This window comes from Aythya marila (genome assembly GCF_965140915.1).
Source record: "Aythya marila genome assembly, chromosome: 6".
NCBI classification, from domain to species: domain Eukaryota; kingdom Metazoa; phylum Chordata; class Aves; order Anseriformes; family Anatidae; genus Aythya; species Aythya marila.
Genome location: NC_139047.1, coordinates 8,158,367 through 8,183,356, shown reverse-complemented (window position 1 = coordinate 8,183,356; position 24,990 = coordinate 8,158,367). Strand labels below are relative to the sequence as shown.

General features: G+C 39.4%; 1 protein-coding gene across 1 annotated transcript in view; it reads right to left on the bottom strand.

Annotated features, from left to right (window-relative positions):
- Window positions 1-24,990, bottom strand: part of SPAG16 (sperm associated antigen 16) — a gene marked incomplete at its 5' end in the record, with an annotated part of 402,351 nt that overhangs the window by 222,167 nt on the left and 155,194 nt on the right. The window lies entirely within an intron of this gene.

Here is a 24,990-nt window from a genome sequence, read left to right as displayed (position 1 = left end):
AGGAGAAAAAGAATACAACCTTAACTCTTTTAACTGAGATGCAGGAAAACAAACGAGCTGCTGTGACTTGTCATAGCTCCATTAATTTCAACATTCTACCTAGAAATGTTCTTACCCTAACACTTAGATATGTAAATCAGCTTTCCTCTGAATCCAAAGTAGCTGTGCTGCTAGTTCAGGCATTAGTTAATGCAAATTTTCTCATTCTCATTTGAACTGTGGAAAAATGAGTGTAAGCTTCTATGCAATGATGCCATTTTTTTTTTTTTTTTTTATATATGACTATAATGCAGCACTTTCCCAGTTTCTGAACTCTTTCTTATTACAAATATAAAACGCACTATCAGAATTAAATGTCCTGCTAGAAAAACCCAAGGTCTATCATAACACATGAAACATACATCTTTCAGTCGGTGGGTATGGGATATTATTAAGTATAAATGGTGAACCTTCAGCACAAGTTCATCATTAGGAAGGACCAAGATCACTTACTATGATATGCAGTTTATGTCAGACAAAGGAAATAAGATGACCAACCTTAATTTTATTAATAAGATCTTGTTATTTAAAAGGAATGTAAAGGAGCCACACAGCCTGCAATAGACTGATGAAGAATACTGCAAGCTGACTGTTACTGCTTTAAAGAAAACCTGTTAGAATGAAAAATTATGCCACCACTCTACTCTCACAGATGAAAATAAAATACATCTTCTACATATTCACCATAGTGCCTGTGTGCAGCTGAACATGTCCCACTGATGCAGTCTCCAGAGAACAGAATGTTAAAAAAAATTAATTAATTACTGATATCAGAATGTATTCTTTAAATGTAGTCTTATTAAAATAATATTGCTCTTGATCCCTGAATGTGCAGCTATTTTAAACAAAGGGCAAAACAGTTCTAGAAAAACAGTAATACTGCCCTGATCAAAGAACCACATAGCCATCTGTCCTCCGAGAGTTGCCAGAAGTGGATCTCTCGGGGAAAAAAATAATAGGAAACTTATCTCCCAGCTGTCAGACACTTGCAGCTCAGAGAACTCTTGAGCCATATAAAAGTTCTGTGAACTTCATAATCTCCAGAAATCTCTTTTCCATGAGCCTTCTCTGATCTCCCCTGCTGAGCCTCTCCAAATATCCACAATGGAGTATCCACAGTTTAGCTGCAAGCTGTACGAAGAAGCACTCTGTGTGCTTGCTCTGAGCATGCCTCTTGCTGGTCTAATTTCATATCTTCATGTCTTTGTGTTGGAAGACAGAGCAAAAAAAAACACACAACAAAACCAACATCAGTATCTTTTCACTCTACCCAAGCCATTTATGACTCCATAATCAAAACACCTCTGTTCCAGGTTGAAGAGCCCTGTTTCCTTGGTTGTTCCTTACAAAGAAGCATTTGGACAGCATTGTTCTAGACCATCTGTGAATCCACTGTCTTGTTTTTGAGATAGATGCAGGGACCAGAACTACACAAACTGTTTCAGCTGCAGGCAAATTATATATAAATTCAGTGATGGGAATAAAGAATACAGCAAGGTCTGTCTTCAGCAGGATCTATCTTAAGAATTGATACCATTTGTTCTTCTTAGACCACCAGGCACTTGACCGATGCTCTCGTACAGTCTGACTTATCATAATCTCAAGATCTTATTCCCAAGCAGTAATGGGCAGCTCAAGCAGTAGTAAAACTGCTTTGGCTCCATTGATTCAACAGGATCTGATGTTGGTGATTCATTGCTGTTCCTTTCATCCACTTATTCCAAAATACCCAGTCCTAGACACTTAGATCTGAGATACCCACAAGGAAGGATTCCCACATGGGGACCTCTCAAATTTCTTCCACACTGAACACAGCTAAAAATGTGTTTAGATTCTCTGCTATGGCCTTATGCTCCTTGACTGCTTACCTATACATCGTATACAACATCAGCTCAGGCATCTACTGGTTTTCTTCTTAAGTGATCTTACCAGCTGACCAGGCAAATGAATGGCAACTGTCTTTCTACTGAAGGTGCACATACAGAGGTAGCTGCTGTTTTCCATGCGCAGATCTCTGTGTAATTTAAATTTCAGTGAGTGAATTTTGTATACAGTAGAGTATTATCTCCATTTTAACAACCATGCCTAAAACCCAATAAAGTGCATTTGTAGAGAAAAGAAAACCTATGAAGTGTTACTGATAACAGTTTAAGTATCTACAGGGTCTTAATAGTATAAATACTTGCAATAAAAGAGGACAGAGTAAAAACTAAGTTCTTGGCCTTATCTTATTAAAAAGATTAGACAAATGCTACACAGCTGGCAAACAAAGGACATATTTATGCAAGATGCGTGGAAGTCTCGAAGGCACGAGATTAAGAAATTAAATTTGAAGGGAGAGAGCAAGAGTATTTGAGAAAGCATGAAAGCATGAAGAACGAAACACTGACAACAGAACAGTTAAGAAAACATTTGAGAGAATTAGAGGAAACTAAGGCAGATGCCTAGCTACCTAAGAGCTTTATGAAGAAAGCTTGCAACAGTTCAATGACAACTTGGAACAAATGGAAAAAATCTACTACATTAAACTGAACTATATCAGATGAGGATGATCCCAGCAGGAGTGGTTAGAATGGAGAAGAGTAAAATGAGTGATGGCAAGGAAGGTAATTAAAATAATAAGAAGAACTTAACTTCTGAAAATGCAGGATGATTTTTTTTTTCTGCGGCTGAAGAAGAGGGAGGAAAACAGTAAGAGCTACAATCTAAATAGAAAGTTGGAGCATTAAAAAATGACACTGAGGACACATTGTAGATGATGGAAGAGATAATGGTGGTGATAAAGCCAGAGCAGAAGAATTCATAACTGAATGTGTCGAGATAACAAACAACTGACTGCGGGTGTTGGTAATATGATGAGTGTGGGATAAAAAGAGAAGGACACAAGAGACTTTTGGAGAAGAAGATACGGAGCTCTGTTCTACCTTTGTTATCAGCAAGCTGTCAAGCCAGAAGTGCTGAAGATGCCAGATGAAATGCGTGCCTGAACAGAGGCAAACAAACCGAGGGCTGACGAACAGATTTGCAAATCATCTGCATAAAAATACTATCTGACCGTGTGTGAAAAGAGGAGGTCGTCCAGCGATAAGATTCACAGAGAGAAGACAGTCAAAAGCAACACCATGTTCTTACAAAGTAAAGGAAGGAACAAGGAAAATATCTACAGAAAATTATGTGCAAGAAGCTGGAGCGCAGAAGCAAAGGACTGCACAGTAATGGAAGGCACAGAAATTACGACAGAGGGGTGAACGAGCAATCAGCATTACCGAGAGGCGCACAAAGATCTATGAGAAAGCACGAGGCAAAGGCTATGCACTTTGATCAAGAAATCATTACTTTAAGTGAGCTGAAACAGTGTCTGTCATCAGAAACAGATGGAAACTAGACTAAGGCGTACTTGGGAATAAATCTGAGGAACACGATGCTTGTTAGAACACTATTAATATGGGGGGAACAACAAAAAGGAGGAGTAATGGGGACTAAGATAATCTGACAGTGAGAAAACACAGTAGGCATATATGACATGGAGATGGAGGCAAGTACTGAGTGGCTAAACCCATAAGAAAACTAGCAGTAGTTATTCCCAAGAATGGATGGGAAAATTAAAACTCATTGAAAGAGATTTCTAAGAAAATAGATGCAGAACTAGAGAGAGACATTAGCTCTCAGCTGGGTTTGGCAGTCTGAATGAACAAACTGTGAAAGAAGTACTGGACTGCAAAGGAAGAACAACAAAATTGAAATTAAGGGATTCAGAAGTCTGCACGTTAAGAAAGCAATGGCACACCTATATGAGAAATACATACTGGCATTGGAACAATAGCATCAAAAACAGATGGATAGTATGAGCTAGGATTCCAGAGGAGATTGATTATGCAGTGGTAGGAAAGTACAAGAAACTGGAATTAACAGTATTGATTAAAATATTATTGATTATACCAGGCAAGGTGAGGAAGAAGGAACTAAGAGGGGAAAAAAAAAAAAAGATTGGTGGGTCATAAAAAAAACACTCTATTCATTATAAATTAGGAAGAGGAATAATTATGGGGAAAAAATAAATCAAGAAGGGAAAAAAAAGGTCTATTAATGCAGATGGGTGAAATTGAGAGAATTGGTGCATATAAGAAATGATCCAGATTACCATACGAATTAAAAATGGCTGGAGCAGTGACCAAAATGTCAAGTAAATGAAGATGGGCAATTAAGGACTCATCCTGGAGCCCAAAAAAATGGGTGGGCCCTCAGGAGATACCCCACATGCCCTCTGAAGATTTATATCAAGATTTGTATCAGTGGCTCATGGTGAGGCTAGGTGCACTAAGAAATGAACTAGTATACGCTATGCCTGAAAAGGGAAGTGCCCAAGGACAGCCAAAAGTGGCAACTAATTGCAATACTCCTGTCAGCGTGGCTCTCATTTTATCAGACTACAACAGGCGAGATGACGTTATCAATGTGACTCATCCCAGGAATTTTGTCTCAGAGAAAATGCAAGAACTCATCTGTTAGTCATAGTATATCTGCTAAAATTAGGAAAGCTCTGCAGTTTACGTCAGGCAATATCCACTTCATTCTCCTAACTCATTGTACTGTGCTCACGTCATTTACTTATCCATGCTGTAGTCCCGTTTCCTCTTCCTGACTGCAAAACTAGGCTTCTTTCTTCAGTATGAAATCTACCATTAGCCACAAAAACCTTCTGCAGGTAATAATGAGCATTTACAGGTATTTTCTAGTCCCTACAGTTGTATTTTCTCAGTATCTAAGGAAGTTATATTAAAATAGCACTTCCAACAAATCCTAAAAATTGAATGTAGCATTGCCAGTTAAGAAAGCCTAAGTTTAAAATCCTTCATATATTCATTCAATGTCTTTTGTGACAGGTAGTAAAACCCCTCCAAACACACGAGACTTGACCATGTCCTTACCAATTAACAAACAGCCCCATTAAGTAAAGTGCTATTCAGCATGAAATGGAGCTGAAGACTTTTGCTACATGTGCAGCAGGGCACTAGCTGAACTCACCTCCACTGATGGGGGGAATTCATTTCCAGTTTAAGGCTAAACATGTTGTCAAACAACCGATTGCTTGCAACTCCTAACCAAAACCCATGCAATTAGCAATAGCTCTGAGTCATTCAGTGAGAAGTTTTATTACTGACTCTAGAATGAATCAAAATCCACACTGGTATTGCAAACACAACCTTTCTCTCTCACTTTGCTTATTTGGGGGAAGGCATTTCTCTTGCCATTATCTTTCCAAAAATATATTAATTTAACAGTTTGAAAACTTTTATGTAATCTGAAGCACAGGGTTAGTGTGCTACAAGAACAAACTTCCAAAAAAAAAAACCTCAGATTTTTCTCCCATTTCACTAAATGGAAAGATCATCTCTATTATGAACTACACAAACAGCTACAATTAAAAGAAGTGATGAACTGCTTGATACAGAAACTTTAATCAAAACCCAGAAGCTGCAGATTTACACTGGCATAAATGATCCTCATCAGTTGTTTTCAATGTTGTTTAAATCATTTAGCTATACAGTGAGTTCATACTACTCTGCATGAACAAGTAGGAGAATAATTGAGGTCTTTGTGGTTGTTTGCACTGTATTTACAGATGTTTTGCATCACTAGAGCAGCAGAAAACAACTGGCACATGCTAGTTAATCTGGCTCATTTATTTGTTCATTTATTTTGACCACCATAATTTGTTTCACAACATTTGTGTTGTAACATAATTCTGTAGTGAATGTAACATAGAACACTCCATAGAGTCGATAAAGTCAACTAGAATATGACACCTCAGTACAACATCCTGCTGTTAAATCTTTGCTGAACAGCAAGGAGAGAGAGGCACGTTTTCCATGGGGTAATTATCATGTGTGAGAATTAGCGAGGTGTTGCTGCAACGTGCAGGCTGAACTCAGCAGCTCCTGGGTGTTCATCTCCAATGTGACAAAGTATGATTCACTTCAAGCTATGTCTGTTTTCTCTCCCGCTTCTGGTTTTCTCTCCTACCTGTGGACTCCTCACTTAAAATAAAAAACTGCTGAGAATCTTTACAACTATTAAGCTCACTCCGCAAGGCAGGCAGCTGCAGAAATGTATGGGAAAAGGGCACTTGAGCACTACCTCTCGTCTTCTGTCTCTCTGAAGTCCAACCTCAGCAATCAGCAATAGTTACTCATGTTTAAACCCTCCAGAAAGCTTCCCGAGTGCAGTTATCCAGTGGGAGGAGATGTGCGGAGCTGTACAGCCCTGGTGCTCACAAAGACGCCATCATGGGAGTCAAGTAAAAATGTAGTAACATTATTTCACTGAAAAAGAGCATGAATTGGGCTGACAGAAGTAAAATATCTGTTATATATATGACTGCATCATTGTTTTGCTGCTTAGTATAGACTCTGCAAAGACTACTGCTTGTAATGCCAGAGTAACAAAGGGTATGCGCTGTGCCACATGTAAATACACGAACACAAAAAAGCCTTTGCGTAATAGGACTTAAGAGACTTATCTGAATGTTGTTTTGCTACAGACCGTTTTCAGTTTTATAGGTGGCAAAGCAATTCCCTTCACATTCAAAATCGGAGGGGAAAATTATAATGTATCATTATGAAATAGGAATAATTTAATCGTCATCTGGGTATTAAGTAATTAAGCATGTTCAAATCAAATTATTTCCATCTCTTATCAGTTACCAGATAGATAACTAATCCTTCCCCTCCCCCTACCCAAATACACACTACGGTTTAGCAAATAAATACAGAGAAACCAAAAAAAAAAACAGCCAGGAAACAAAAAACTAAAAACTAATAAATCCAATGACATGACAATTATGCTAGATGAAAGCTATCACACACTTTATAAAACAAACAAACAAACAAACAGAAAAAAACTTCTGGCTTTCTAAATTTAAATGATTTGGGAATGCTTTTCTTAAAATACCAGTGTCTGCCAAGGACTTTTTAAAACAGGTTTTATTAACAACAGATAGTTCTGCTCAAAACTGATGCTATAATACGTTCCTTTGACTGGACTAGTGGCAAACTGATCTGTAAAGACAAACGCTGCACCATTGGCTTGAAAAGGAAAGAGTGTTTTCACAAATGTGATTACAGAATTAGGGCCTACAGCATTACCAGTAATTTTCAGCAAAATCATGTAACATTTCTCATGGTTGCAGGATGTATGGATAACAGAATTGTGTATTTATGTTTTAATGAATTTTAATAGAGTAATCTTTCCTTTCACTTCTCCTTCTTCCCTTCTCTCTCATTTTTTAAATTCATGGGTTTATTCTTCATATATTCTAAGCAGTTTTGTTGTCAAAGTTTTACACTCATTACCAAACAGTTACTACAGATGTCGTCTGGTTTAAGTACAGCATAAAGCCAGGCAATTTCAGATGCTATCTTATGTAAACAGTAGAAAGAAAAAAAGAAGAAAAAAAAAGAACAAAAGAATAAAAAGACTTGTAAATTCACACGACTATAGAAATGGAAATCCTGAAAGCACAAAGCACCTTGTCCTTCCTGGCTTAGTGACCTGTACAAGCAGCACTCTTCCAGACCAGCCGTGTATTATTAGAGGCTACTTCAGTGCAACTGCTGTGCTGCATTTGGAGATTTCCAATAGCAACCACAGTAGGAAAAACATATTTTGAGGCATCTATAGACACCCTTGGCAGATAGCCAATGGACATATCCATATGGTTCCCCATAGATCTAAAAGTATCAGCTTTTTCTACACTAATATCTTCTGCACTGAGCTCTCCTGCAGTTCTGCAGTAAACAATGATTAGAAAACCTCTCAAAGGGGAACTTGACTTACAGTCATCCAGAAGTTTGTGGGATATTTTCAACATCCCTGCCACTAAGCAGGAAAAGAAGCAAACAAGCCCAGCCTGGCTGCAACCCAGCTTAACTGTGACCGCTTGAAACGCTGAGTGCAATTTGTTTAGACACCTGATGGAAAAGTCATTTCTCATCTCCTTTTGTTCCCCAAATCTTTGCAGCAGGCCAGTAATTTCTTCCAAGTTTGGCCTAATTGAAACTGGAACTCAAAGTAACAGAGAAACTAATTCAAAGGCTTTAGTAAAACTGGCATCTTGGAGGCCATGCTGCTGGAAGAGCACCATGGTTTAAAAACCAAACACACATGGTGGTAAGCAATCTGAATTTGATGGGCTGGAATGCTACTTGACTTTTAAAATGTGTTAATTTAGGTCTAACACCAGCACCCATTGTCCTGTAACTAAACAAGAATTATGAAGTGATGGGTCAGAGAATCGAACAATTCATCTCCCCTAAAGGAAGAAACAGTTAAGTGGAAAATAGAAAACCCCCATTAATAATATTTATTGTAAGCATACTGGAAGAGAAAGCAGAAGTTGTTGATTAATTTTAAGTTTGAAAGAAATGAAAAAAAATATATCAATGTTACTGACACTTTATCATTTGGCCTACCTTACTGAAAGATGCTGAAGGCCAGCAACAAAACAGTGAAAAAGCCTTTTGACACAGTTCAAGATCTACACAGAAGTAGCCATGCTAAATATTGAAATGGACACATTAAACACTATTCCAAAGAACCTTTTGACCCTTCCTCACTTTCAGCACATTGTAAGATCTTGCAGATTCTGGCAGACATTCCAAGCATATGCCTTTAATTTTAGGGATGGTGACATACTGGAGTGATTTGGCTCTACTCTCTTCTTCACTCCCAGCTTCTCTTTTGTAATTTCAGTGGGCAACGTATTTATGGTAAGAAAGTTTTAATGAACTTGGAATGGATTTGATTTGTTTTTACTTAAAGAAAAGTGTTTTAATTTTAATGTTAAGAACATATGTAATAAGTGATTATCCAGATGTGAAGGTCTAACTGCTTTTTTTCCAGCACTGAATACCAGAGAAAAGTCAGCAAAGACTGGAACAGACGCATCCATTTTCTCCTACTGTTATCTCATGCTATACGTTTAGCCCATTATTTTGCCATGCATATTAGTGATCTTAAGAAAAGGAAATTGCACATGAAATCAACATTTTTGAAATTTCTTGTGTATTTTCTTCAGTCTGCAATTGCTGCACACCTTGCTAACCAGTGGAGAGCCACAGCGATGACTCTGCTGGGCTAGGGAGATGAACATGGAGTTAAAACAGGACCTTCATTGCCTTATAAAAATGAAAAAGGAAAAAAATCTCATGCAAGTTGCAATGCCTTTGACCTATGGTGTTGCTACATCTGAACTCTCACTGCTGAAGACTTAATCCAGCTGCATCTTGGAAACTTGAAGGCCAGACACTGACAGCTTCTCTAGACAACCTGTCTTCACGGTGCAAAAAGTTCTTCCTCACACCCGGATTTTGTCCTCCAGCAACAGGTATTAAGACCTTCACATTATGGAATCCTTTCAGGGGGAAAAGGATAAGGGAATGCGTGAACTTTTTTCCAGTTCACAGGCCAAAAATGCATTTTGCTGGCTGGGACCTCAATAGCCAGGTTCTGGTTAAATGCATACACACAGCTCTTACAGGTTTCAGAGGGAAAAGCACTTCATGCTCAAGAGCAGAATCTAACAGAAAATGACTAAACTCTATTTGACATTAATATCACAATTACAGTTCATGCACTGTAGCTAGTCAATTCTCTCAGCTAAATTACTTCATCTTATTTACTAATCATCTGGAGTAGGATTCAGGATTTTATGATGGCAAAACGGAGAGAAGCGCAAGGATGTCATTGACTTTGCCTCTATTTTCACATTATTTTGATGAAATATGCTCATATTTGAGATAAAAATTAACTTGGCAAGACATCTGATAAAAAAAAAAAAATCCTAGGCATTATATATTACTGAAACATTCATTTTAAGAAAAAAGAAGATTGATTTTAACTACACAATTTAGAGGTCAATAATGGCTCTGTATCATGGCCATACTATTTGCTATGTTTTATGGAAAAGTTTGAACAACTTTCACATTAAGCACACAGTGCACAGAACGCAGTAGACAATACGCACAGGGTTAAAATAATATTTTCTTATTAACCTCTCTTTAGTATTTCTGAACCCAGGAAATTCCTGAATAATCTCAACAAGATCAACAAGAAAGAGCAGTGCCACAATGTATTTATAGTAAAGTAGTAGTAAGAACCTAACCCCAAAATAAAAACCCTGTTATTTGAAAATACAGATGATAATGAAACAGTGTATGTATGTTCTGTTCAGCCACTGCTACTGGGACTGAAGGCACTTCATAAACCACACATAAAATCTAAAAATACGTGGGTCAGAGCAAATGCTCAAACCAGTCTTCTGCAGCCCTACCTGTGGCACCCACAGCCCTACACCCACCACAACTATAACGAAGCCAGGGTGCACTAAGCAGGGTGCAGAGTGGGTGTACTGAAGGGTATATACACCCCACAGTACATATTCCCATAAAAATCGCAGCAAAACCTTTGCACACATGCAGGCCATGTAGCTTTCTGTCTTATCTGAAGAGCAGTAATACACAGCCACTGAGAAACGAAAAAGAGGAAAGGATGATATCATCTGTCTGCTCACATATCACATGGTGAAATCTGGGTATTGATGTGAAGCTCTAAATCAATAGTGATATCCAGGGGAAACGATTGTTCCCATAACAGCAATCATGCAGTGCTGAGACAATGATTATGTGATCCTGAACTGCGAGAGTATTTTCAACAGAGCATGTTCTGTGGCATGACTATTTGAATTTCATTTGGAGTCATTGGAAAGGAGCTGAAAAAGTTTAAACTGCACTGACATGCCAGCAGAATACATTTATTTCTCACTCAGTCCCCTACCAGAATGTCACGTTGCAGTCCGTAAGCACCATCCATGCATCTCACACAACTGGTTTCTCCCTGCCAAGAACCATCTCTGCCCTTTTCATTCCTCTGTGATACATCTCCACAATTTTGCCTTTATATTGCTCCCAATTCTAACTGTGTCAGGCTTTCATTCACTTTGAAAAATACCAAGAAAATGAGTTAAAAACGTCAATACAAATTTATGGAGGTGGCATTGCAATGTCAAATCAAGAATATGGTATCAAGATGAAATACAACAGTGTCAGGATAAATGTACCAAGCTGACAGCACAAAGTCAAAATGGAGCAATGTCACTGCAGATCTACAGAAACAACATTCATCTGTCAAAACGAAATCATGTCATTATACATTAAACAGCAGCTTAAATAAACTGGAATGCAGAACTATTTATTCACCCAGCAAAATCCCACCCACAATCCCTATCCAGCAGGCAAAATACATAAGTGTTTGGCAGAAATAGGCAATAAACACTGTGATGGGACTTAATGCCACAAAACGAGCTCAACTCAGAGCAGGAGAGTGCTCTAGTATAAGGAAACCATCAAGTAAGAGCCAACAACCGCTGGCCAACAACCAGCAAAGAACCTAAAAAATTACGAGAGGATGACCCCAGAATGAGTAGTGTCTATTCTTGCAGGACCAAGTTCACCCATCTACACATTCTCAACTCCTCACTTTCAAGCAACCGACGTATGCTTCTTCACACATTACAGGCTGGCCCCAAACACTACGCTTCTTTCCTGCTTTGTCTGAAATAAAACAGTGTAACCCCTCATCCTCACTGGAGGAGAGTAGATGGCATATAGCCCCACACCAAAGGTCTCACATCAGTAAGAAAGCCCCTCACATCCATAGACCTGCTTTAATCTTATTTCTGGGATTAAAATCCTCATGAAACAAAATCCAGAGCACTTGTTGATAAATTATGGGTTGAACTCAGGAATGGTAATTTTAGAATAGAATAGCTCGGCTGGAAGAGGCCTTCAGAGGTCATCGAGTCCTGCTGCTTGACCACTTCAGGGCTAACTGAAAGCTCAAGCACACTGAGGGCAATGTCCAAATGCCTCTTGAACACTAACAGCCATGGGGCATCAACCACCTCACTCAGAAGCCTGTTCCAGTGTCTGAACACATTGACAGTAAAGAAATTTTCCCTTATGTCCTGTCTGAACATCCCCTGGAGTAGCTTTGAGCTGTTCCTGCACATCTTGCCCACAGTTAGCAGGGAGCAGAGGCAGGCACCTCACTCTGTGCTTCCCTCCTCAGGGAGTCATGGCAAAACCCACAGCTGGTTCTGAGAATTAAACACATTTTTCTGACACCAAAGAAACACTTTTGGAAATGTTTGAAAAATATCGCAGTAGATGTGAAGTCAGATGCAATGTTCAGTGCTGTCCTCTGTAACCTTAAATGATGAACTGTGCGCTTCATCTCCTCACCGGTGAGTCCTTCAGCCCTGCTCAGCACAGCCCTCAGTACACATGAAGCAAATGTATCAGTGATCATACCTCCATTTCTCAGATCAGCAATGGAAGCGATATTGCCTTCTTTTGGTCTTTGCATGCCACGCCACTTGAGATTACAAATCTCTGCTTGTGCAAAACCTAGTAATAAATCTACAAAAAACACCTCCTTCCTCACTGATGATGATAATCCTCATTTCACTAAGTATAATCCTACAAGCTCTTCATTACGTTAGCTCTGAACTTGACCTGAAACTAAAAATAAATGTTTTCTCAATGCTAGTGGCTCTATCCCTCAACACACCATTCACACTGTTCAATATTTGGAATTAAATTATCCACATTGGGAGATTATGTAAAGAAACACAGCCCTTTAATTGAATTATTTGAAAAGTACAATTTTACATCTTCATATGTCTCAGCTTCTAGTGAATTAGAAAATTAGAAAAATATAAACATGAGAAAGGCATTCTCTCAGTCCCATCCCTCTTCATTATAGAAAGGAACTGTGGATCCGTGGAATGCTTAACAATGCAGTCACACTAAAAGAGATTGCTTCCTCCTAAAGGAAGGACAAAAAAAGATGAAAAAAAGTTTAAATCTACTTTAAGAATGTCTAACATTCATGCTTACTTTAGTCTTCTTCGGGATATCAAGTGAAAATATCCATGCTTTAGATATATCTATCTAGGAAGACCTTCTGGTGCAATGTATTTTTCTTATATGTATCACTTTCCTGAAAATAAGTTTCTGGCAAATTATATTTTTATCAGAGAGAAGAGAGAGAACAGGGAGAGGGATTGCAAAAAGAGGAGAAAAAAAAAAAAAAAAAGAGGAGAACAGAAGGACAATCTAATTCTTTTCTTTGAGAAAGCACAACAAACGTTAGATATTGACTGACACTTTGCATGAGCCAGACATCAGCTACATGTGCTTTGTGTAGGGATAACTCCAACAAGGCTTCATGCCCAAAAGTTAGCGTAGAGGTAGTTGTATGTTATTGAGAATTGCTACAGAACATGAGTTAGCCAAGTCATACTCGCACCCTTCCACGTGTTGCTATTTTCAGCAGTTTCCAATTAAATCGAGATTGCAGGTGTAAAGGATTCACTTAGAAACATCTGTGCTAATCAGACATCTCCAGTGGCTATATTAATTTCACCATGGTGAATATTTTAACTGGGTTTCTGACCTGCGGCCATAAACATAGAGTAGCAAATGAGAAATTGAATTTATACCCTCATAATACACTTCACAGTACTTGAATGGCACTTGAGCTTCACATATGGGTATTCTGAAAGCATGAATTTCAAGGACAATCCATGTATTTTCCCAAGCAGAGGGGATACTTCTGCTTTTGCCTCACTAGGTCCCCCTCACTCCTGTGAAGGTTTAGTTGTGGTGGGCTAACAAAGAGAACGAAGAAGACAGCATTAACATTTCTTAGAGTATGTATAAAGGCTGAGAGAAAAAAAATGGTCTTCAGTAGAGGCAGAGAACTATGCCATACAGTTTTTGAGGCAGAATAATCTGAGTTTCTCTGCAAGGATGATTACCACAGTCAAGAAACTAAGGCACAACCTGGTTCCCCTCCCCAGAGCTTCAAAGATTGGAAGTAGAACTCAAGTTTAATTTGTGATACTCTTTTTAGACAAGTTTTCTCAAAAAATAATGATATAAAGCATTACTTCAACTCAGAGGGCGTTACTCCTCCCTCCCTTTGTCCACAAGACGAAGCTAGTAGACACATTCGAATATTCTAACAGTGAAGAGTTCAATGTCATGTTTGGATGAGAAAAGGTGTACAAGTGAAATATTTGGCAAGCACAAATCCATACAATTTATGTTGATTCAATTTTGATCACGGAAGAAAATGAGAATATTATTCTGAGACTGACCATTGTATTATTACTTACTCTTACATCAGATATTTCATCACTAGAGCAAGAGGGCAGTGAGCTTCTGCATGATGTATTATACAAATTTTTCTCAGACAGTACCTGACTACCTGCTACAGATAATCAAAGACAAGATAATTTATTTTTTACAATATGGGAAATTTTCTTCCTCCTGTAGTGCCCTATGTAAGAGTCACGCATATTGGATCATTGATCTTTCTTTTCAAGTAACAATACTCTGTTTTCATACAACTTGCTATCCAGTATCAAGATCAATGGGAATCAGCAGGGGAGCTGGTTAAACAGAGGTGAAATTTTTACTACAAAAGCACAGAAAACATTACCCTGATAAGTTATGGAAACAAGCCCAACACTGCATTTGTACCAGGAGGGCTGGATACTGTAAAACAAATCCTGTTAGAAGTCTACGAAATCATGCTTTCATATTGCCTTTATAACAGAAAGGACAGCAGCAAAGCAACAAGCCATGCTCCAAATATGTTCCTTTCTCTTGCTTGAAATTAGGGGAATTATCTAGCCGACCCTCCTACAAATCCAAAAATAACCTCCCAGATGATACCATGTCCTAAGCCTTCCTTCACCTTATTTATTGTGCCAAGTCTCCAGATTTCATGCAAGTCTTCATTACCTCCACTTTGACACTTAGAGCTATTATGAAGCATGATAATATTTATTTCAGCAGACTGGTGCCAATTTACACTTACTAGAGATCTTCCATTTGAAAAGACAATAGAAATAGCTTTGGTCAGCTGATTTTTTTATTTATTTTTTAGAAAAAGATACGTGACCAAAAAAGAGAATTGTATTTTTGATTTTTCCAAATATCCAAAGAGATATTTGATGCTATCCTTCACTCTGTCACTGAAAGGTGCCAACCTCCTCTCTCCCTTAATATCTCAGGACTATAGCACAAGGGGCAAAGCACAAGCCTGTTCCTACACTCCTGCCCCAAAGGAAGGAGGAGTGAAATGCAGAAGCACCATTTCAACCTTACTGGGCAGCAACTGCCATAGTTCAGAACCAGTTGGTTAGATAACACATTTAGGATGTACAACAACACATAACAGCGTGCTGAAGTGTGCCAGCAGAGGCTGTGATATAAAGGAGAGAAGTAAGGCAACATTTTTCAGAAGTTTACCAGTGAGTCTGTCTGGTAAACCTCTCTGGACAGCCTAAAACTATCGTACAGCCATAGAAGTCAATCAATCAGCCTTGAGAAACACAGTTCTTACAGACATTAGAAAGTGTGTGCTGCTCTTTCCTTACAAGCCTCATGAAAACAAGTGAAAAAACAGTGAAATTATAATCTTATAAAAAATAAAAAATAAATAGGGAAGATGTGCACAAAATTTCCATTACCATTGGCTCCCAAAGCTAAACCTGCGTATAAATTTCAGTGCTGCAGCAGATGCTAATACGTACGTTTACATTATCTAAACCACTACCTATCAAATAGTCTGGCCAGAAAGATTTCTTTGTATATGCAAGTTTGAAGATCACTAACTAAGCAGCTTAGATTTCTGTAGTTTTGCAGTTTGCCTTGATACTACACTGTGAAACGGCCACGTAAGTGTTTGAAGTTAGACATTTCTTAAGTGTTCCCCATGGAGAACAAGCACAAAAGGCAAGAGGCTGCTACCCAGGACAAAGAAGGTATTTTAAATCAATTTGTTCTTAAATGTGAAGAAAAATTAGTTCAAGTTGCTACATTTCCTTTTTTGTTTACCTAGGACAGCCTGCAGATGCCCCAATTAGTACCAGGTAGCCCGGTTTGCAAGATGTTGTGCAAACAAAAGGTCTCTGCCTCAAGAGCTCCCAGCTGATGATTATGAAAAGACACAAAAGACAAAAACAGAGTGAAGGAAGAGGCAGCAGCGAGATGAACATCGTGTGCATAATAAGCAACTCCCCTAGTGCTACCAACACAGCCACTGTGAGGAATTATGATGAGCTACGCTACACTTGCCAAGAGCTAAGCATTGAAACAAAGGAAAAAAAAACCCTCTCATTCAAAAGTGAACACTCACATCTGCTGAGAACTGTTTGGGTTTTTTATTTTCTTCCAGCTTCTCTAAATCTAAACATTTTGTGAAAGCAAACTTGATTTACCAAAGTTCTGAGGAAAAGCAGAAAAACACTTGGTTCATTTTTATTTGCTTCTCCCTGGCTTGCCCATCAAGCTTCGTGGTGCCCTGCCTACCTATGAAACACACTCCAGTTGGAATCTGCAAAACTTGCAATAGTCCTGGATTTCTTCTCAAAAAGAGCTCAATCTAGAACTCTGAAGTACTGATATCCTTCATGGATCATAACTTCACTTTTCGTCTTAACTCCACAAAGCAGGTTAATGGTGCCAGCACACAAACCATAACTTCTGATACAAACAGAATTTCACTTGAGCGAGAAATGTTCAATTTCAGTTCTTGTATTGCTGATCACCCGAACAGTTTAACTCCAGAGAAGATCCAAACGGGGGATCTGATGGATGCAAACAGACCCAGATGATTTACCCATGTGCTATCCCAAACTTAAAATGTAGGTGTTCGTACACAGAATAGTCTCCCTCTTGAGACAGCTCCATTCTTAAAAGGAACCTGAACCTCTACATGATCAGGGGCACCCTACAAAAACATATTGGCAAGGAAGAAAAGGTACCTCCAGAGAGAGCCTAAACTCTGGCTAGAAATGCCCCAGCGATGACAGTCTCTGCTCCAGAGCCACACGGATGGGCAGTAGGACTGCATCGAGGTGACAGAAAAAGGATTTTGTTCTATGGCCAGTTCAAAATCAGTTGCAAATCCAGGATTCCCAAATCAATTAGATAATTTAACTGAATAGATCGCTACCAAAGCTCCTGTGAAATAAAACTGTATTTATTTAATACACTGAAAAACAGTGCTGCATGTTCCTAAGCTGTCTGTTTTCCCCACTGGACCTCTGCATTTGGATTCCTGCAGACTTCATGCCTGTAAGAACAGTTCACCTATCAGGTTTTCAGAAATACTGGATGGCAGCTTGAATTTCTGGGTTTTCTGGCTTTTAAAAGCATTTAAGCAAGCTGAATCTGGTCCTTGCGCCTGCTGATTACATGTGACAACCAGTTTTCTGAGTAAAACCTCAAACCACTGTCACTTCTGCTAAGGATATCCTCACATCACCGGTTTATGAGGAATGAGATTAATTGTGCTCCTCGCTCATATCCCATTTCTTTACAGCACATCCCCCAGAACAGACGTGCCAGTGTACTCAAGGAACAGTACTTTCTTGATCATTAACTTTATTGGCTTTTTTAAAATCCTAAACAGAAAGATATTTCTCCTGAGCAATTAAGAGAGGTGTACGAGATGACCGATATGCCACAAAGTCTCTCGTATAGCTCTCAAACAAGTCAAATTATCTTTATGGAGGTACATGTCACGATAAGCCATCTGCTAGGCTGACCAATACAGCAAAATAAGTGACTTCAGCTACTGATAACACGGTATTAAAAAGACTTAAACAACAGCAGGCCTTTTTGTTTGTACTCAGTACAAGAAAAACAGTTTTGTTCCTGTGGTCTTAATAAAGACCATCTGTACATTTTGTAGTCCTAACTGCTACGAGCCTTCCATTTACAGTGTTACTGCTTCTCCTCTCATTAAGATCAAATTCAGACCCTGCAGAGCTGCGAGCTCGGTAAGATGCTTTACACAAGGGAGGAATCAAAACACGAGAGGCCAAATGTTCATCGGATGAAGTCTTCACATTGTGGTCTAGCTGTCTACAATAATTAGAAAAGCTTTGATATGTATCTCACATTTGGGTGAACGTTGCTTTCACTTCCGCAGTAGTGTGAACAGCTACGCAGATAGGAAAAGTGCAAGTCAGTTAGGATCATTTAAAAATGTGTTAACTTCTGTAACAACAACAAAATAAAGTAGCCTGTGGTTTATTTCTCACATGAGGTGTCAGAGGTGGTGATGTTAAAATCATGGCCTACAGATATCAGAACTTGCATTAGAAGGATTTTCTTGCCTGGGAGATTTATCCTGGGCTAAATAATAGTGATTCTAGACAAATACAATGTTCAAAAACTGCAAGGTAATGCATTGAATCACCATCACTTCAAACACATCATCCCATACCTTGATGCCTTCTTCAGCAAACAGTAGAAAAATTTTTAAGTGCTTCAACAGGCTGAGGAATAGATTGTGGTCACTTTCTGCTGGGTATGCAAGAAGACAAGAGGGCAAGTTGGCATCATTAACATTTGTGCTACGAAGCCCAGCTGAGCACCCACCACTAATTAGATGTCGGTTATCCAGGACCACTGGCAGAAAGACCACACACTCCTGGTATGTTAGCTCCTAAGTCTGGTTTAAGAGAGCAGCTTCATCCAAAATCTGACACAGTACAAGGTAAAATAGACTCACACCAACTATATTCTAAAATTTCAGTCAAACTCTCAACACAGAAGAGCACACTGAGGCTGGACGTATCCAGAGCAGACGGACATCAGACACTAAAAAGCAATTCAGCTGATAGTTGGAATCAAGGTGGTGTAAATCTACAGTGAAAGTTTGGGCAGTTTTATTGTACAGTTTTGAAAGAAATAAAGTGTCAAATCCATTTTATTGTTAAAATGATATCATCTTGTTGCTTGTTTTTAAAAGATGGGACCACCCGAGTAAGCAAATCACACCAGTGGGTATGAGAGTTGCCACTCCAAGTGGCTTGGCACTTCTACCTACAGAAGCGTCTCTGCCTGCTGGAAACCCTGACAAGCATTAAATTAACTTGAGGTATTCCGCTGGAAGATCGCTATAAGGTAATGTCAATACAGAACTGAGACACCTTTCCATGATTATGCAAATGATCACGAAACTCATTAATAATCTTTTAAAGTCTAAGCAAAGTCTGCACAGTTTAAGTGATTAAAAAAATGAACAAGAACTTGGTTTTGCAACGCTTTTGAAATCAATTAGGTTGCAATGAGATTATGTCAATGATGAATATTGTTAATATATTTACTCAGCATTCCAATTATTTGACTATGTTATGTAATACTGTCTGTAAAATAGAACCCAAGTATTGCGACAATGGACGTGCACATACACAGCAGCGTTTTTGTTGGGTTTCAGCATCCATAAAAGTGCACAAAAAGTATAGTGACAGAGGCTCAGTTATGTCAAAGTAATGTATGACCATGGAGCACAGGCACAGAGGTTACGTGACTTGCCAACTACCAAACAGCACGTCGACATCAGGCTCAGGAACACCAGTCAGATCCATGAAGCCTTACTCTGGACATCAACCACCAGAGCACCATCGTTTCACAACAGCAATGCAATAAATGAAATCCTTTAAAAAGAGTAACTTTATACTGAATTAACAGAGGAATTAAAAGTAAAGTCTATGAAAACATTCTGAATTTACGTTCTCATTATAGCTTTGTCCCTATTAGGGGGAAATCTTGATAGCTGTTTTAAAAGATGTTTTAGTAATCCATTTATTTTACTATAAAGCCTTGTATCGACCTTATTGCTCTCTACAGGTACCTTAAAGGAGGCTGTAGCGAGGTGGGGGTTGGTCTGTTCTCCCACGTGCCTGGTGACAGGACGAGGGGGAATAGGCTTAAGTTGCGCCAGGGGAGTTTTAGGTTGGATGTTAGGAGGAACTTCTTTACCGAAAGGGTTGTTGGACACTGGAACAGGCTGCCCAGGGAAGTGGTGGAGTCACCATCCCTGGAAGTCTTTAAAAGACGTTTAGATGTAGAGCTTAGGGATATGGTTTAGTGGGGACTGTTAGCGTTAGGTCAGAGGTTGGACTCGATGATCTTGAGGTCTCTTCCAACCTAGAAATTCTGTGATTCTGTGTGATTCTGTGTAATTAAGCATTTTCTTATGATTTAGTATATTTCAAATAGGCCCCTTCCTGCAAAAGGACCTCACTGCACAGTCCTTCTACTGTACTTTATCCAGAACATCACAAACTGGGATCAATGTCACCGTTTAAACTATGCACCAAGCCATTCTCCTTCATTCTACACTTCAAAATGGGCAAAAGCTTGAAGGATCCTTACCTGTGGATGTCACACGCTAACACAGAGCTCTGCTCAGACCCTGGAAGCTGCCCCAGGCAGTGATCAGGTGGGAAAGGGGATAAAGTCACACAACCAAGCCCTTGTTCATTGCTTACTTGCCTTCAGGGCAGCCAAACCCTAAGCAGGCCTTTCCCACATGGAAGCCCCTCTCATGTCAGAGGAAAAATAAATAAATAAGTAACTAAAACAGTGAACTGTTTGTCCTCCCTCTTGTGAGAACAGAGGAATCATTGCTTGCTGTAGTTCCTGCCGCAGAAGTATGAAGACACTCCCCTCCTGCTTGGGTCCCACACAACTACTGAAGTCCTCTGAAGAGGGCTGATTAGCTGCAGCCCTGCACATTCCACCTGCTTTCAATATCTGTTTTCCTTATCTGTTTTGGCTTAAGCAACAAATAAAATGGGCAGAGACTGAAGGAGTGAGTACACAGCCAGTAACACTAAGAACAGCCTGAAAAGCCTAAAAATAAAGAGGCAAAGATAGAAATCAACAATAGCATAAAAATGTAAATCCATTTCACTGAAAGCACAACAATGCCTAGATAGCTTCTGTAAACGTTCATTTGTGTTGATGCCATTCCTATCTATCATGTCTCAGTTTGAAAGACTCAGTTTATATGCTATCTTGTAAATTAAGTTTATTTCTGCATACAGATAAAACCATACTGGCTTAATGACCTCAACAGACCTGGCTTGCCCGAGGTCCAGGTGAGCAAATTTTATAAACTGATTTGGGGCTGTAAATACTGCAAGATTTTCAAAGGGAGATGTTTTCCTGTTTGCACGTGGTTTAAGGGGGCAGTAGTACCACTGAGGATCTTACCAGGCTTCCAAGCACAAAGGTAACATAAATAAAATGTTCTCGTGGCATTGCCATCTTAATTAAAACACTGATAAACATGCACATTATGTCAAATCAGAGAAACACAAGCAATCTACGTACAGATTATACACTGCATGTAGTTCAAACGCTCTCTAACCACGTTCACTCCCCAAGCACAACCATTAAGGTCCCTCCATTCCTCAAGAGGCTTTCTCCTCCTCAGCTGGTCTTTCCAAATGAGCCACCAGTCCATTACATGCCAGCCTGCCCTAACTAATGCACAGCAGCTGCGTTTTTATGTCATTAGAAATCAAGCATGTAAAACAAGGTAACCTGGCTGGCCAAGAATCCCAGGCATGGCTGTAATCAGCATGATGAACTGCTCCAACTGGGAAGCCCTCAATATTATACTCACAATTCTGATTTCATATTATCTAGTTTGAAGCCTTGTATTAACACAGTGTGAGGCCGGTGTGAGAACTGCCACGTTAATTTGCACCTACTTGTGCTGACAGCCCTGCGTGGCCCCATGCCAAACAACAGGCACACAGTAATGTGTTTTATACCTGCCATGATTCCCGCCTGGGAAAGGATGTAAAAACCTTCCACCAGCTGCATCCTGAGGTCCTCAGATTTTGTTCGTACACAGCTTAAGAAATTCCAACCAAGCCTAATACAATGTGGTTGAATAAATTATTTCAAAGAGGGCGAGTCCCTGCATTGTATGTGTTGTTAATTTAATTTTCAGGAGTGTTCCGAGTACTAAAAGGTAAAAATTATTCTAAAAGCACCTGTATTCACTACAACCACATTGAGTGAGCTCTACTTACAGGTGTATGTACGTGCATGGTAGGTATTCTGAGTTCCACAAAGCAACATAAAACAGAAATGATGCAGCACTGATACAAATAAACATGTATTTGATAAAGAGGAACTCTCCTTGACATGAAAATAGAATATAAAAACCTACCAGATTTAATGCACATTTGTACCTGCCAGCTGAGTGGGTTACCTTGAGCATAATTCATGGCTTTCAGGATGTTCTCCAACTGTGTTTCTAGACGCACCTTAAGATAGAATCAGACAGTACTTGGAAAAAACAGTGCAGCCCCTTTCTTTTTTCTTTTTCTTTTTTTTTCTTCCCCTGTCATCTTCCTTCCTTGTGTTGGCATAAGAACCTGTGCAATGAACCGGGTCAGTGAACTCGTCTGTGTTAAAAATAGCTGCATTACATTTTACTGGGTTAATTTTAATCTGTATCAGCCTTCTTATTCAGTTCAAAGCACAGCTGTGTGAACCTCTGTACCACTGCAAGTCTGAGGGCAGCCTGGAAGCTGAAATAAAGGGCTGAGAGAGAGGAGGTTGGCTCATTCTGGCAGCAACACCAAGACATGCCCTCCCCAACATGCTTCAACAAATGCTTGCCCAAGATCAGAAGAATAAAAAACTCAATTCATCTTGTATTTTTGAAAGATTACTATCTTTTTCCCCAAATACTTCTATTTATGTTATTCTTCCTTTAAACAGCATAATGATGTTATACAAGATTAGTGATCAAGAGAATATTTTAATACTTTACAAAAAATAAAATACTCAAAGTCTGATGTTATAATGTTGAAGTTGGGGCCACCTAACCAAGCCACTTGCACAGGCAAATATAAAAGTCATTTTTCCCTTTCCTAAAATCATGCAGCTGGCCACATTAGCAAAACAGGAAACAGCTCTAGAAAGGTGATGCAAGGCAACCATCTCCTTTGTCCTTAGATGAGCTGAGCTGTAGTGAGAGCTGCTCCTTCTTGCAGAGCTTGCCCTAGCTGCTTTCTTTCGGCTGCTCATTTTTGCAGAGAGGAGAATTTGGATGGAGAACTGGCTTTCAGAAGATCTTTCAACATTAATAATTCTGAACTTTCCTCAAATAGTAAATCTGATGTACTTCTTTTATAGGACACTGAACAAAGTTACTCTTCAGACATTTTCTTCTAGAAATAAAAGTGAATAAAAGCACTGAGAAAATAGTTTATCTCCAGGGGCCATGGGAGCAGGAGACCAAAAATACATACAGTGGTGGCTTAAACCAATACAGAACCACTTTATCTGATCTCGTCCCATCACCGCCTCACAGAAGGGTAAACTAGATTATTGCTGCACAATTTGTTTTCTGTAAATTGCTTCCCTGCTGCCCCCCCCCCCCGGGGCTTTTGTATTATCTTTCAGCAGCAGTTCTTAGGGGTTCAGCGCCACAAGACAACTGGGTCTCCTAAGGCTTACTCTCGGTTTGCAACAGGGAATGGCAGAAACAAGCCTGGAAGGTAGCAGGTTGATCTGCAGAAGCCCTGGCATTACCTATTGCCACAGAAGAGATCATCTGTGACAGGTAATCAGTGAGTTTCCCCAGGAGGCAGGCATGAAGTCTTGCTTCTACAAAGCTGGTTCTGCCCAGTCATTGTTTATTTCCAATAATTTGGCAGTTTAACAAAGTGCAAATAAATGTCTTCATGGTCCTAGCCTTTGAATTGAGCATATTAAGACATATTAAGGCATCAAAATATAGGTTAAATTGATCAGTACATTAATGAAATCTATCAAGAAAGAAATAAAACTGTTTCCAAGTGCAATCCTGCAGAAAGCTGCTGCTTGGAAAGTGACTTTCCTATAAAGCTACCTGTCAAAATTCAGAACTGAAGTTCATTTTTTTTTCAGAGAATAGTTCTACACAAAGACACCAATCATTCTCTTGCAGTACAAAGGTATTTTCTGTAATATTCCGCGCATGGAAGGTGCCCTTGCATCAAAGAGGAAAGAGATCAGGTACAATGCTTGAAGCTCGCTTAGCATGCTAGCTAAGGTGAATCACGGAAGTCTTGAAAAGAAAAATACATCATCCATGCAAAAGGGAAGAACAGTCTACCACAGAAAGAATTATGGAGCACCATAAAGCTGCCCAATAAGTTCTACCATAAGCGTGGTTTGGACTTGAATAGCTAAGGGCAAAGTCATTAGACTAAAAACCAGGAAACGTGCATGGATTCCCATCCTGAAAAAGACCCTTTCTCGTAACAGGATTTTTAACACAAGAGTAAGATGATTTTATCACATAAAGATTGCATTCAGCAAAGTACATATACATAGACCACAAAAATAAACTATCTAGAGACATCTATACTGGCTTACAGCACAGAATTACCTCACTGCTGCAAGGGATCTTATCCCCATCTGCTCTGGTGCCTTCAAGGTAAGTCTCTTCCCGCAGTCTAGGTAAAGCCCCACTCCAAATGCTGCAGAACTACATCAAAATCTTCAGACGTGATTTAACGGGGCTGCAACTTCTCAATTCAGTGCAAACTTCCCCGTATTGTTCCAGGATACTTCTTTCATTTTGCTGTCAGTGCACCAGTAGAATGCCAGTGTCTCCCTTCCTTCCTCATATATAAAAGGAAGGAGCATAAAACTGAAGAACAAGCAATCCTCTTCTGTACCAGGCACCCTGTTGATTTAGGGGCCTTCTCTCAAGAGCACTTTTCCTTCTCTCCAGGAAGATACAAAAGCTTTCTGGGTTCAGCATTAATGCTGGGTAATTGCCAGCCTAATACTTAACAAAACCACTTTTTCCCATTCTCTATCAATACAGAAGAAATCCCACTTGCAGCCCAAAGGAAAAGCAATGACTGAAATCATCACAGCAGCTCACAAAGCACCTGCCCACAGGTGGCACTAAGGACAGGCACTGCAGTGAAGGCACAAGGAGGCCATGAGGGCCTTATCGATCCCTTTCCCGTGCCTTTCTTAGCCCAGTCAAACCAAGAGA